The sequence below is a fragment of the Labrus bergylta genome, chromosome 6, assembly GCF_963930695.1.
Source record: "Labrus bergylta chromosome 6, fLabBer1.1, whole genome shotgun sequence".
Lineage (NCBI taxonomy): Eukaryota > Metazoa > Chordata > Actinopteri > Labriformes > Labridae > Labrus > Labrus bergylta.
Window position 1 is genome coordinate 1,260,177 of NC_089200.1, and position 17,255 is coordinate 1,277,431.

Here is a 17,255-nt window from a genome sequence, read left to right on the forward strand (position 1 = left end):
TTCCATCCTCCATTTTCTTAAGTTTGGTTGTTTCAACTCCATTAATCTGGAAGGATCTCTGGACAATCAGCCACCCTCACATTGGTCTCCCAAATATCATCCTGGGAAGAAAAATCAACAGCCAGTATCTTTGTACATACAAAACCATCAAAGATATTCATTTTTGTATCATACTTTCACCTTATTCCACTACATGATTAACATATACATGATTAAAATATTCAATTCCCCCCTTTTATCAATTCACTTCCAGTTCAAAATAATAGTGAGTCAATGTTGAATTCAGATATTCAAAAATGGATATTTCTCTCCAATCTCTATGACCTCCTCACCTTCACTTAGGTCATTACCACTCAGTAGCCACAAGAATCTGAAACACTATAGATCCTATTGGTCCTAATTGTTATTGCATCCAAACATTCACAGACCATCCTGCTCTTTCTGATGGACCAAATGAATCCCTAATTAGTTTCAAAGCATCTATGACACTAGTCATATTGTCAGTGGTATCAGGAATCAAAGTATAACAGGCTTCTCCAGTTAGATTCAAAGCTACACAGAGGCCACCTTGTTTGGCCAAAATGTAATCAAAAGCCATGTCATGTTTCAGCAACGTCAATCGATGACTCCTCTGAGTATTCGACAAATATTCAAAACCTTTTATGGTCTCGTTTGCAAAACTTTGCAGGGTATATGTAATATTATCAATATGATCAGCTAAGTATGTAACACCATACCATGGAAACAATCCTATTCCCCATTTCTCTCCCAAACTTATCCTCCAATGATAAGACTCCAAGTTGTGAAATTGTGCCAAATCTCTTTTCTTTCTACTGCTAGAGATTGTCGTAGAGTTATCCTCATCAGACCCTTGTCCCTTCTGAATAACAAAAACATCATACGGAAGTTTCAACTGTGCCATATAACAACATCCAATCCAACCATAAGGTAAAAATAAGTATGCCTTATCGCCACAAATCCACCAGATATCTTTAAATGTTCCTATGGTAAAATTACCCTGTAATATCTTCATACTGATAAAGGAGATTTATATATGATAAGTTCTTCAACCAAGCACAATTCCGTTGAGGTGTAAATAGATGCACCGACACGGCCATCCAATAATCATATGGTGCTTGTTGCTTAAATACCAACCATGATAGCGCATAATTCTGACATTTAGAAGTTAAAGGTTCTGGTACCGTCTCTAGAATTGAAGGCCATGTGCCTGGTGCTGGAACTCTCACGACACACGGACCACTCAAATTACTAGCCAATCTAACAGAGTGAGTCAACTGTTGGTACCACATATTTCTACTTGCCCACGGGTCTGCAATTTGCAACACCGAGGAATCAAACCCATAAGCTTTCCATTGGGTTTCACGCTTCTCTAATGCATGAAGATGTTTAGTCATGACTTCTGATGTCCCGTCAGCATCTACAAAATCATCAATCAGATTCGACATAGTCATCTGAATTGTTTCAGCTGCCTTAACTAATGTAGATGTAGCAATAGATGTCAACATCATACCTACTGACTTTGTAGACACCGAAGAACTCATCATTGTTTCGTTGATAGTAGATCCCATCTTTACAACCTCACTTGTAAAATTACTCACAGCTAGAGTAGTAACCAAAGTTGATACGTTAATACTACTAGTTATTCTCTGAGCTACAGTAGTAGACATCATCTGTTCATCAGTCACCCTTGGAGTAACTAGTTGCTTTTGAACCTCTTTAGCCACCGTAACTACTTCAATAGGATCTAGGCCTTCTACCACAAGCATTATCTTACAAGTTCTATACCCTTTTACCCAATAATTGTGATATGGTACAAATTTAAACTCTGGATCCAAATAAGTGCATGTATATTCTCCCTGATCTTCCCCTGTTACATTGATTAGGACCAGTGTACAGTCGTCTACAACCCTAAACAACCTTATGTGATTATACAAAATATACTTTCTTTGATCATGAGGCACACTATTAATTTCAGGTCCTGTTAGCACTATTTCTTCACCACGAGCATTTTTCCCAATTAGGGGAATTATTACCATCATTATTCCATTTTCCACATTTACATGGAAGGCGTGCTGAATTCCCTAACGTAGCTTTAATCACAATGTTTACAGGAAATTGAGTTGTAGAAATCATTTGAGGCTCAGCTGTATTTAGACGCAATATCTCTGTGACGTCAGTAACCTTCAGTTTTGAAAAGGTGGATGTCTGCTTTATTTTCTCAATCAGCGGGATAGTTGATATGGTAGTTGACAGTTTTCCTACTTCAACAACCAGGGGTTTTGCAATTCTAGTTTCATTTAGTACCACTAAAGTCACAATACTGTTTCTGTAACCTAACCCATTATTTTCCTTTGTACACTGACATGGGAGCTGAACTGACTTTCCCAAAGTCACTTCTACTCTAGTCCTCGTAACGTTTTGGTCTAACCTTTCTTCGGGTTGGCCTTGGACTCCTTGGTCCAACTGGGTCTGTGAATTTTCCTGTAGAGGCATCACAGCCCTCTGGAGTCTTTGACTCATGCTCCTGAAAAATAGACTCTGTTGTTTCTGGGACATGTTGTAAATCAATGTCACCAAATCGTCTTTCTTGCTCATGGACTGACAAGTCATCCCTGACATCATCAAAAGTGTAATCAAAATCATCATGCATAGCCCCAACATAGTCAATCCCTTCTTCCGGATCTTGACCTTGGGGGTCTGCATGAACCTCTGCTGCTTCTGCAGCTTCTGTTGGCTCTCTTTCGCTTTCAACATCTCGGTTCTGTGATCGTGGAACCTCTTCTGTTGGCGCTTTAACACAATGTGATAAATGATACCAGGTAGGAGACCCTTTAACCTGGACTGCAGTTCCCGTACTGCAGACTACTTCAAATGGTCCTTCGCAGCGTTCATTAAACCACTTCCTCCTAAATACCTTCACGAATACCTTGTCTCCAGGTTGCACTGCATTCGTCTTTTGCTCATCGAGTCTCTCTTGCACCTCCTCTCGTTTTTGTCTATCAGAGACATATGTGTATATTCTCTTATGTAAAGCAGCCATGTAATTAACATACACTCGCATTTCATCTTCTAAAAGGGCTAAACTTGGACCCTTGCCACTTGTACGCAAACAAGGTGTCGGCATCCGTCTGCCCATTGCCAACTCATGGGGTGTCATGCGCAAATCACGGAGCCCACTTGAACGACACACCATTAACGCCAGTGGAAGCGCTTCCACTCAATTCAAACCTGTGTATTGGCAGATTTTAACAATGCGGTTTTTTAACACACCATTCATTTTTTCACAAGCACCTTGGCTTTGCTGATGATTAACAGCTCCTAAACGTTGTTTAATTCCCAATTTTTGCAGAATTAGTCCTACTGTTTTATCTACGAACTCTTTCCCATTATCTGAGGATATGCGGTCTGGGAGTCCCCACCTGCTTATAACCTCACGACACAAAAACTTGGCAACAGACTGAGCATCTTTCCGCTTAGTTGGACAGGCCTCAACCCATCTTGAAAATCTATCCACAACAATTAACATATAGGACTTATTGGCATCCTAACATTGTTTTTTTAGACAAATAGTACACCTGCTTATGACATAATCAATCTGCTCATGCAAATACAGTACCCAAAAACCATATTCTTTCTTAATCTTTCTCCTAACTCCCCCCTTGCACCATGGGCTAAACCATGTGCTTTCTGGATCATCAGACCTAGCAGGTCTAACAATTTCCTTCACTGAGCATTCACTTATCTCTCTACTTCCTGAACCTTCACTATTCTACCTTACAATTCCTTCAACATAAATCTAACTCCTTGACCTTTCCTGTAAACAACAGAAAAGTCCTCTCCAACCTCAACATCCATCTATACTCCTCTGAAATCTCCTCTGTTCTGTAACATCCACAAGCAAAGTGGCCTAGCTGTCCACAATTATGACACACTCCTGAAGACTGTTGGAAATTTCCTCCTCTGCCTCTTTCTAAACTTCCTATCTGTGGTTGGTCAAAAACTGACTGTGGAAAAGGTGCATTGGGGATCATGGATAACAGCTGAGATAGCTGATACTGGATCTGGTCATGCTGCAGTTGTGGTGGTAATTGATTTGGTTGATGCTGACTTTGCATAACCACAGCTTGTTTCATCTCCTTCTTATTATCAACCAGCTGTAGTTGGTTAAGTTTTCTAAGAGTCTCCTGGTCCTGTTTCTTCTGGACTGGTAGATTCACTTATGTTCACAAGGCATCTATTTATAGTCCTCTCAATCTCTTTTAAAATCCTGCATCCATCATCTTCCACCCCTGCATCGGCTGCTAGCTGGTGAAGATATGTAGGACCTTCTCTCTCTGAGTCTTCATCATCATTGCTCACATCTGTGTCGTCCTTTCCTGGATCCACTCTTCTTATTGGCTTGTCTCCTTTTTTCTCCGCTTTAGCCAACATCCGTCTTACTGCTGGGTCATATCCACCAACAGCTTCATCCGAATCACTTTCACTGTCATCCTCTATGTCCAGTCGTCTGAACTGCTGACCGCTCCAACTTCTCAAACGGGTATTTTTATGTTTGCTGTCGGAGCTTGGGTACATTTCTATGGTCGTTGTAGCCTTTCCCTTCTCGATTATTTGTTCATCCTCGTCTGTGATGTGATAGTTGCCCTTCTGTATAATCACTGGGAGCTGGGGGTAAACATTAGTAAACTTCACTTCCTTCTCATAAGGCGGGCGCTTCTTTACTAAGGCAGTATGTGAGAAGGGTGTGTTAACCTTCTCCATTAACTTTCCTGCTTCCTTATCATTTTTCTTTATTTCTTGCATACTTCTGTTCCTTTTTTCTCTTGCAGCTTCTAACAATTTCTGTCCCTCATTTTCAAACAACTGCAGAATGCCAAGTTCAGTTTGTCTTTTCTCCATACGTCTATTTCCCCTTTTTCTGCTTTACCTTGTATATAGACACAAGTACCTGTATTGTTTTGATCACATCCGGGTTCAAAGTCCCCTCCACTGGCCAAGGCTGGTCAATGTCAGGCCAACGCTTACTCCATTTTTCTGATATTTTTGGAATATCTTTAACAAGAGGATTAGTCTTCTGTACTACATCAACAGAAGTGATTGCTTTTGTAATTTTGGTGTCCATCTTTGACATTACAATGACCCTCTTAGTTCCTCGTATTGTAAGTCAAACTATTTAGAAAGTACTGTTACCACACTTTAAAGTGAATGAATTTGCCAACCCCAAAGGAGACCTAAGCCTTCTTATTATGAAAGCAAAAGCACTTGTTTATCACCTAGTGCATCTAATCACACTTATTTATCTTAAAATTATGGAAATAATGTCAATGTTCCATCTCAAAATAGCCCAGGTCAAGCTAGACCATACTCAGACAATGAAACCAGCATTCACAGCACTCAACTGCATTTGAATCAAATCAACTTTTCCATAAATGATCAATCAAATCAAAAATACTCCATTATTGACCAAATGCTTCAATTAGTCAGTCTGTTGCCAAGACTTCCTCCTATATAATTGTAATGTGATACATAGAAGAAACAATGTAAGCCTCTATGCGAAAACAGACTAAGCATGTATCAAAGATGTTGACTATAAAAAATGTGTATACACAGATAGAAAAGTTCAGGTGTTTGTTGAAAGAGTTTGTGGATAAAACCGCACTGGCCTTGATCAAGCTGGATTCAGGATCCCTACATGCTGTCATCCGCAAGCTTCCAGTGTTTGTGAAGTACTGCCAGATATCTCCTCATCTGCCTTTTTGACTGATCCAGTTCAGACACAATCCATCTCCTCCAGTTCTCACACAACATAGTAAAAACAGAGAAGAGAAAAAAGAAACAAAACAAAAGTTGAGTGTCTAAGGGTCACTCTGAATTCATATACACAATGCAATAACAATTCAGTGAAATATGCACACATTATCTCTAATCTTTATCTATTTTTTTTTAATCTATTGCAAAGGCTGTCTCCCTACTGGGGGTGTGTTTTCCTTCCCTCTGTGTCCCACAGAGAGAAGAGAGAGGAGGAAGGGCTCTCTCTCCACTCCTCTTCAAAAGGAGTAATCTAATTGGCTTTCTATGTGAGGCAACGCCTCTTGGACCCACCTCCTAATTTCTCAAGAGCTTCCAGTCTAGCCTGGCTGTCAAAGGGTTAACATCGTCTCCAAACCCTATGGTTCAAACCTAGTGCATTTAATGCACAGACAAGCGCATCTCACCCGTGGGTGCTGTGACACCCCTACTTTCACTGAAATGTACACTTTTTACTAGTGGAGTCATTAAAAGACTTATTGGTCAAGTAAGATTTATTAAGTGACATCTAAGCCAATCATAGCTGTTTGATTACAGTTGAAGCACAGTAAGGTTACATTTGCATTTAATCCTCCTGTCACTCATCACTGAGTCAGAGCTCAGAGCTCACACATGGAAACATGCTGCATGTAGCATCCTTCTGAAAGAGAGTAAGTCACCCAAACAGAGGTTTTTAAGATAAATCCACCTCACAAAACAGCATAAGTGTAACATTTTCTCCTCTTGGTTGTTATTTTAGCTGTATGTATTTACTCCCATAACTTTACAATGTAGCAGAAGTCCCCTTTGCAGTTTTTCTAAATAAAAGCACATTTTAGGTGAAGACCGGAAAAAGAGACTGAGGCGTAAGGCAATAAGAAAAGCAAAATAATGGCATCACTAAGAACCGTTTTGAATCTGGTTTTTAGAGCTAACTGGGTTACTCACAATGGATGTTCATAAAGTTAGTGTCTAATTATCTTTTGTAACTTTGTCTTGTTATATGCTGTTTCAGCTAAACTTAGTTATTGGACATTTAAATGAAACAGAATGTGTTGATTTCCTAGAGGGTGGTAATATACTAGCACAGAACACACACACTTTTAAGATCACTGCTCCACCCCTGTGCACAGAGTCTATGCACACACAGAAATCAGCACAATATCCTCCCAATCAACAGCCAAATTGAAAATATATTCTCTCCACCTATTTTAATGTGAACACACACATACGCACAAACAGACAGAAAGAGAAGTTCACACTCCAATCAGCCGGCAGTTCTAAACTTTATCAGGAATTTTTCTGTTCTTTTCTCTAATCTTGCTACCTGAATGGGTACAGACTATCCTCGCTGGTCTCTCCACTTCTGTTAAAAACAGATACTATATACACTTGCTATGTATAAACGTCCTTTATTAGGCTCATGTGTATTTATCAGATTAAACAAACATCCTCTGAGGGGCTCATAGATTTTTATCACTGATGAAGATCAGATAAGTAAAAGTCCTCTGAAACAAAGGCTCATATTTTTTATCACTGATGAAGCAAAAATGTCCCCTCTTATAAGTTACTAAATCGCCTTTTAACCAATCACCTGCTATATATGCCTATTTAATAATACATCTATTCTATTTATCAATCACACATATACAAGAACATTTCCGGATCAAATACACATCTCCACACCACACAGACCTCTCAAAACCATCCAAATCACAACACAAGAGACAAGACACAGACATAGACAGAGCCCTTCAACAGCCACACACACTTCAGTTCAGATTTTGAAGTCGACTCATTTATAATTTTCCTCTATCAAATTTTACTTCTGTCAAACTTTTAACAAATTGTCTTTTAACAAATTACTTCACACTGCATGCTTCAATGCACACTTTTTCCTTTACTTAGCGCTTTTTTCCCACTTTTCTCAAAACTCTTATCTTTATTCCTTATCTTCACTTTTCATCTTTTTACTTCTCATCTTTACACTTCTCATCTTTATTTCTTCTCTTTTATTTCCCTACATTATACGTTTAGAATTTATCCAAATACCCTGGCCAGGGATCCCCTTTGTTTTATTTTTACTCAAATTTGACTACTTCTTAAAGCCAACTTTCACTTCAGTGTCTAATTTACACATGACTTACTGTTAAGAGGATACGGGCCCTGTCCTTGTTAAACTTGCATAGTTTTTTAGCTAACTGGTCTCGTTACTAGTTGCGCTTATGCTATCATTACCTTTCAACTTTATTCATCTCTTCTTCTCTTATTTATCTCTTCTTTATTTTATTCCCCTTTATCTATATACTTTTTAACTCAATAAACCCCAATTTAGACAGAGAATTACTCCAACATCAACACATCATTGCACTTCAGTTCTTTGACAGTGCGGCCAAAATTGCCGATAGACGACAGAAACAGCTCCGCAATATATGCAGCAAAAAAAGAAAGAAACACTTACGAAGTGATGGAAATAATGAACAAGCTGTGGTCCCCTGCAGAAGGCCCCAACTGATCCTGTTCGTGACGCCAAAATTGATGTGGATTTCCTTGTTGTTGACATGTTTGATGATGAAGAAATTCTCCGTTGACACTGACTTGCTTACATAATGATCATTTTATTGACAAACAAGTTACAGCATCGCCAGGCTCGCCATGGTTCGACCTGGGAGAGACACAGCCAAAAGTGATCTCTCCCCTTACACACAGAAACTCTGGTATTTATGGACACACCTCACAGGAGAACAACATAGGCACATCTGTTTGTTTTCAGGACACCCCTCTTCATACAACTGCAGGGGTTTCTGTCTTAGTCATATGTATGTCATATGTATGTCATAAACTCAAAGGACAACACAGGTCACAGATACAATCTCTTGTCCAGAAGTCCCTGGGCAACTCTCTGGATACAGGGACCCCATTGTACACATTCCACTGAGAGGGCTCCTAAATCTCCTTCAGATACTCCTCCTGATGCGCCCATTGTAAACTTATATTACCTCTGTCCTGGTTACATCAGACACTTCAGCGTCACACACACAAACACAAACAGGTGTGTCTGCTGCCCTAAGTTCACATTGAACACTCACCTGTGAGGTGTTTGCAGCACAGTCTCCTCCACAGCTTCTTCTGGTGATCTTCAAAGATTAAACCACCAAAAACAGGTGATGACATTTATCAGAAAAGAATAGATCTTTATTGTTATTTCTATAAAAACAACAAAATACCCTTTAGCAGCCTCTCAGTCAGGCAGCACAGATAAGATAAGATGAAAGGCACAACATAAAAACGATAAAGAGGCGCTGTGTTCACAATTAACATAGATTCAGTATAAAGCAACCAACGCTGCATCAAATAGGACAGAAATATGAACATTAATATGATTCCACCAGGGCCACTGTTAGAGGTGAAGGGAACACATGATGGAACAGCTTACTGCTCTCAGTCAGGGAGAGTTCCAGCTTTGTCAATTTCAACATCTGAAGGTGTGGAAAAAGAAAAACTGATCTATGATCATGTCTGAAAATCTATTTTTAATTATGACTACATGCATACATCTATGTATACTAACTCCAGTGCAATACTGCATACATAAACACAGCTATGTATGCTAACTCCAGTGCAATACTGCGTACATAAACACAGCTATGTATGCTAACTCCAGTGCAATACTGCGTACATAAACACAGCTATGTATGCTAACTCCAGTGCAATACTGCGTACATAAACACAGCTATGTATGCTAACTCCAGTGCAATACTGCGTACATAAACACAGCTATGTATGCTAACTCCAGTGCAATACTGCGTACATAAACACAGCTATGTATGCTAACCCCAGTGCAATACTGCATACATAAACACATCTATGTATGCTAACCCCAGTGCAAAACTGCATACATAAACACAGCTATGTATGCTAACCCCAGTGCAATACTGCATACATAAACACATCTATGTATACTAACTCCAGTGCAATACTGCATACATAAACACAGCTATGTATGCTAACCCCAGTGCAAAACTGCATACATAAACACATCTATGTATGCTAACTCCAGTGCAATACTGCATACATAAACACAGCTATGTATGCTAACCCCAGTGCAATACTGCATACATAAACACAGCTATGTATGCTAACCCCAGTGCAAAACTGCATACATAAACACAGCTATGTATGCTAACTCCAGTGCAATACTGCATACATAAACACAGCTATGTATGCTAACTCCAGTGCAATACTGCATACATAAACACAGCTATGTATGCTAACTCCAGTGCAATACTGCATACATAAACACAGCTATGTATGCTAACTCCAGTGCAATACTGCATACATAAACACAGCTATGTATGCTAACTCCAGTGCAATACTGCATACATAAACACATCTATGTATGCTAACCCCAGTGCAAAACTGTGTAAATAAACACAGCTATGTATGCTAACCCCAGTGCAATACTTCATACATAAACACAGCTATGAATGCTAACCCCAGTGCAATACTTAATACATAAACACAGCTATGAATGCTAACCCCAGTGCAATACTTCATACATAAACAAAGCTATGAATGCTAACTCCAGTGCAATACTTCATACATAAACACAGCTATAAATGCTAACCCCGGTGCAAAACTGTGTACATAAACACAGCTATGTATGCTAACCCCAGTGCAATACTGCATACATAAACACAGCTTTGTATGCTAACTCCAGTGCAAAACTGTGTACATAAACACAGCTATGTATGCTAACCCCAGTGCAATACTGCATACATAAACACATCTATGTATGCTAACCCCAGCTTTGTATGCTAACTCCAGTGCAAAACTGTGTACATAAACACAGCTATGTATGCTAACCCCATACTTTATTAATCCGAGGGAAATTCAAGTAGTGGGTTCATCTGCCCCTTATTCAGAGGCTGCTGTCCTTTGGGCGGACAGCCGGCCCAGGCTCAACTCCAACCTGTGTCCCCATGCTGTTCCCCAATCTCTCTCTTCCTGATTTCTGGCGTTATCCACTGTCCTATCTCTAAAATGGAGGCATTAAACGCCCCAAAATGTGTATAATATACAAAAAGGAAACAACAAGAAAAACATTTAGGATGTCTCAAATTTTGAAATTATTTTCCTTTTTCCCTTTATGTCAGTTTTCAGATATTTTTCTCAAATCAAACCTCAAACTGATTGTGATGTAGCTCCATTAACACGACTTTCCACTAGAAGGGGCTGTTGTGCAAGATTTCAGTCTACAACGTTTGAGCAAAGAAACAGAAAAGTTCCTGAGGATGGTGTTTTTTTTCTGTTTTTATCCAAAGATGGCGCTGTGACTCAACACTGGTCACTCAGTCAGTTTTCTTAAAAACTGTTCATTTCTACATCTTGAGGGCCAGGACATTTTAAAGTGACCAAATGAAGAGGAAAATATCGTATAGGAAGCAAAAAAACTTCAAAATGACTGATGATTCCCCCAAGGGGAAATTATTTTCCACAGAACGTTACTGTCCAAACCAAGTCCCACCAAAGAACATACAGAAATCAGAGTATAACACAAACAGAGATAGACAAAAAGTCAAGAGTTCCCACTCTGGCCTGTTCAGTGAGGAAGTTGTTTAGGGGCGCTATAACCGCAGGGATCAGGCTCCTCCCGAGGTGAGCCTTTCTGCACTTCAGTGCTCTATAGCTCCACCCTGAGGGGAGTGGGGCGAGGTGAGTGTTCAGTGGGTGTGTGATGTCCTGTTCTATTGAGGCTGCAATGCGTTGGATGGCCCTGTTATTGAGTTCTGTTAGGTTGGGTGTGGGGAGACCGATTAATCTGGCAGCTGTGGTTGTGATGCATGTGAGTTTGGCCTTGTTTTTTACAGATAACATGTTGAAGAAGCAGGTGGAACAGTACAGTAAGATGGGCTGGATCATACTCTGATAGAGCAGCAGGAGGAGATGGGGGGCAACATAGAGTCCTTTCAGTTTGCGGATCGCTGACAGTCTTTGATGGCTCTTTTTCTGGATGTCACTGGTGTGCTGTTCAAAACTGAGTTGGTTGTCTAATGTTACTATTTCCACTGCATGAGTGTTGATGAGAAGTGAGTGCTGACGTGAGGGGGGACTGATTGTTAATTCTTTTGTCTTAGGGACATTGAGATGGAGATGGTTATTGTCACACCACTGAGTGAAGTTTGTGATAGTGTTGTGGTAGTCCTGGACAGAGTTGTTGTCGGTGAACATGGCAATGATGACTGTGTCGTCTGAGTATTTGAGGTATGTGCTGGTGGGTGACAGGCTAGTGCAGTCGTTGGTGTAGAGTGTGTACAGAAATGGGCTCAGTACATATCCTTGTGGTGCTCCGGTGTTGGTGGTTAGTGCAGTTAGTACTATCATAGTTACTATCTTAGGTTTGACACAAATGAGTTTCAAGAACAAGTTGATCAGTTAAGATTGAAAACATCCTTTTCTCCAAAACTACAATTTGATGTACAAGATGTCAGGAATATTCTCTGTAAAACTAAAACAAACAAGAGCCCTGGCCCCGATAACATTTCTGGGCATCTACTCAAACACTGTGCAGACCAATTGTCTCCTATTTTTCACTTTATATTTAAGTGTTCCTTAGAGCAGCAAAAGGTCCCTACATTGTGGAAGAAGTCCACAATAGTCCCAGTGCCTAAGAGCAAATCCCCTAAGGACATCAGTGATTTTAGACCTGTGGCCCTGACCTCTCTGGTCATGAAGTCATTTGAAAAGCTCAAAAGAGAGAGAGCTAGTCAGGGCTGTAGAGGAGTCACTGGATCCTCTACGGTTTGCTTATAGGAGCAAAAAAGGGGTTGATGATGCTGTTTTAACTCTTCTTAATATGCTTTTTAAACACCTTGAAGGGCCAGGGACACATTAGATTTTTCCTCTGCTTTTAACACAATTCAGCCCCAAATTTTAGCTCACAAACTGCTCTCTTATTTTAACCTGTGTCCTGGCATTGTCGGATGGATTTAAGACTTTTTGGTTGACAGATCTCAGTGTGTGAAAGTTAACAGCTCTGTGTCAGAAATGTTGTTCTCTTCTACTGGTTCCCCTCAGGGCTGTTTCCTCTCACCAATTTTGTACATCCTGTGTACAGACGACTGCAGAAGTTCCCACGCAGAAAGACACTTCGGAAGTTAGCAAATGACACAGTCATTGTGAGTCTGTTACAGGGGGAGGACACAGCACCTGGACCAGTGGTGGATGATTTTATTGGGTGGTGTGATTCCTTTTTAAATTTAAACATCAGTAAAAACCAAGATCATGAGAATAGATTTTAGAAGGAAGTCAAATCCATCAATCCAAACGGAAATCAAGGGACAGACTGCAGAACAGGTCCAGTGTTATGAATACCTGGGTATTGTTATCGACAACAAGCTGACATTCAGTGACAATACAGATGCAGTTTGTAAGAAAGCACAGCAACGTCTGTACTTTCTCTGTAAGTTAAACTGGTTTGGTGTGTGCAGTAAATTGATGACACTTTTTTTTATAGCTCCATGTTGGAGTCTGTACTCACTTTCGACTTCATCACCTGGTTTAGTAGTTTGTCAGTAGGTGACAAAAACAGGTTACAACACATAGTTAAAGTTGCCAGAAAGATCATCGGTGTGAAACCACCTGATCTGTCTCTCACCTTCAAAAAGAGAGCTGCAGCTAAAGCTCCAGACATCCCACAGTGTCCTCCACATCCTCTGTCTGGTGAGTTTGAGCTTCTGCCTTCAGGCAGGAGATACAGAGTGCCAAAAGCAACAGGTCCAACAGGTTCAAAAATTATTTTATTACTCAGACCATCAAGCTTCTGAAATCCGATGACGACACTGATGACTGATAATGGGTTTTTTATTCTGGTTTTGATGATGGTTTTATGGACGTTTTTTATACATTCTCAGTCTTCTGTTGTTACCTGATGAACTCCTGTATTTCAAACATTCATCTTAACCCATTGAACAGGATCATAACAATAAGCAGCAAAATAATCGGACAGCAGCAGGAACCACTGATCAGTATCTACGACAGAAGTGCACACACACGCCCGCACGCCCGCACGCCCGCACGCCCGCACGCCCGCACGCACGCACGCACGCACGCACACACGTATGTGTGTGTTTCTGTTGTTGTTTTTGTGTCTAGCTGTATGTGCACTGATGCTCTGTTACACAAATAAAGTTCCTAATGGATAATAAAGTTATTTGAATTGAATGCCTCTCACGGTGTCTGTTGTTTCTATGTGTCTGTGTTCTATGTGGTTGTTGTTTTTGTTTTTTGTTGTTTTTTCTTCTCATAGTTGTTCTCACTGGGTTCCGAAAAAAAATTCCCCTCAGGGACAATAAAGTAAAATTGAAAGTTGAAAGTTGAGGTTGTGGCCGCTCGCACAGCTTGCAGCCTGTCACTGAGGAAGTTGTGAATGAGGTGGATGGGGGGGGGGGGGGCTGTTGAGCTGGTGTAGTTTCTGGATCATCAGATGAGTTTGGATGGTGTTGTGCTGCTGAAGTCCATGATGAGGATTCTGATAAAGTGACCTGTACAAAATATGAAGAAATGTGATGGATTGCTGCTGTAAGAGGAGGACAACAGGAGAGTTACACCATCAGGATGAATCAGTGACCTTTTTTTATTAGCTTACTTTCAGTTGAGACAGCTGAGTCAATAAACAGGAACGCCACGTGCAGCTGAGACAATGGGCCTGTATCGTACACATCTTGCCAAACAGATTACAGTCACTGATGGTGTCAGAGGAATCATGTTTTGTTGTTGCTAAGGGGGTTGTTAAGAAAACAAATCAAAGATCACACGTCTAATGTTTTTCTGGGAAACGCAAAAAGAGAACGAGAATACTTCTGGACTTTGATGTTTTTTAAAACTGGTGTACTTTAACTTCACAAAAGTTAGAAACTGTGAAGCAGCAGCACAAACCACTGCACCACTGTGAGCCCACATTTAGGGGTGCTGAGATTAAACTCAGAGGGACTGAAATCTCCTCTGCACCATGTTATCTTTCACTGTCTCCTTTTGATATTTCACGAGACGATAGAGGAATGAGACTGTTATGATTCTGTTTCCAGTTTGTTTGAAGGTGTTTTGTGTTTGTCCTCTCCTTCTCCCCCCTCGCTGCTCTCGTTCTCCTGCAGGTATGTGTGTTACAGGTATGTGTGTTTCAGGGGGTGTGGCTGGCTTTTCCCACAGCAGCAGAAGAGGCACACCTGTCCCCACTCTGCTTGTGTACTTTCCCTCCATGCTTGTGACATGGAGGGAAAGTGACACAGCTCGTGTCATTTAGCTGCACTTTTTTTTTTCCTGTGTGCCTCGCTGCTCCAGGTGTCTCTGGAGTTTTTTCTCCCTGCCCTAACCCCCTCATATCATCATATCGTCATGTCATCATATCGTCATATCGTCATGTCGTCATATCGTCATGTCGTCATGCCGTCGTATTGTCATATCATCATGTCGTCATATTGTCATATCGTCATATTGTCATATCTTCATATCGTCATGTCATCATATCATCATGTCGTCATATTGTCATATCTTCATATCGTCATGTCATCATATCATCATGTCGTCATGTCATCATATCATCATGTCGTCATATTGTCATGTCGTCATGTCGTCATGTCATCATATCATCATGTTGTCATGTCGTCATATTGTCATGTCGTCATGTCGTCATGTCATCATATCATCATGTTGTCATGCCGTCGTATTGTCATATCATCATGTCGTCATATTGTCATATCGTCATATTGTCATGTCATCATATCATCATGTCATCATATCATCATGTCGTCATATTGTCATATCTTCATATCGTCATGTCATCATATCATCATGTCGTCATGTCATCATATCATCATGTCGTCATATTGTCATGTCGTCATGTCGTCATGTCATCATATCATCATGTTGTCATGTCGTCATATTGTCATGTCGTCATATTGTCATGTCGTCATGTCGTCATATCGTCATGTCGTCATATTGTCATGTCATCATATCATCATGTCGTCATGTCATCATATCGTCATGTCGTCATATTGTCATATCGTCATGTCATCATATCATCATGTCGTCATGTCGTCATATCATCATGTCGTCATATTGTCATATCGTCATATCGTCATGTCATCATATCATCATGTTGTCATGTCATCATATCATCATGTCGTCATATTGTCATGTCGTCATGTCGTCATATCATCATGTCGTCATATTGTCATATCATCATGTCGTCATGTCATCATGTCATCATGTCGTCATGTCATCATGTCATCATGTCGTCATATTGTCATATCATGTCGTCATGTCATCATGTCATCATGTCGTCATATTGTCATATCATGTCATCATGTCGTCATGTCATCATGTCATCATGTCGTCATATTGTCATGTCGTCATGTCGTCATATCATCATGTCGTCATATTGTCATATCATCATGTCGTCATATTGTCATATCATGTCGTCATATTGTCATGTCGTCATGTCGTCATATCATCATGTCGTCATGTCATCATGTCATCATGTCGTCATATTGTCATATCATGTCGTCATGTCATCATGTCATCATGTCGTCATATTGTCATATCATGTCATCATGTCGTCATGTCATCATATCATCATGTCGTCATATTGTCATATCATGTCGTCATGTCATCATATCATCATGTCATCATGTCGTCATGTCATCATGTCGTCATGTCATCATATCGTCATGTCGTCATATTGTCATGTCGTCATGTCGTCATATCATCATGTCGTCATATTGTCATATCGTCATATCGTCATGTCATCATATCATCATGTTGTCATGTCATCATATCATCATATCATCATGTCGTCATGTCATCATATCATCATATCGTCATATCGTCATATCATCATGTCATCATGTCGTCATGTCATCATGTCGTCATGTCATCATATCATCATGTCATCATGTCATCATATCATCATGTCGTCATGTCATCATGTCATCATGTCATCATGTCATCATATCGTCATGTCGTCATGTCGTCATATCATCATATCGTCATATCATCATGTCGTCATGTCATCATATCATCATATCATCATATCATCATGTCATCATGTCATCATATCGTCATGTCGTCATGTCGTCATATCATCATGTCATCATATCATCATGTCATCATGTCATCATATCGTCATGTCGTCATGTCATCATATCATCATATCGTCATATCATCATGTCGTCATGTCATCATATCATCATATCATCATGTCATCATGTCATCATATCGTCATATCATCATGTCATCATGTCATCATGTCATCATATCATCATATCATCATGTCTCTCTGCCTCCACCGCCTGCTCTGAACTCTTTTTGTTTCCTTTATCTACCTGTGTCAGTCTTTGCTTAGAGATTTCCTCTAAACCTCAACCAAACAGAAATGTCTACAACTACGA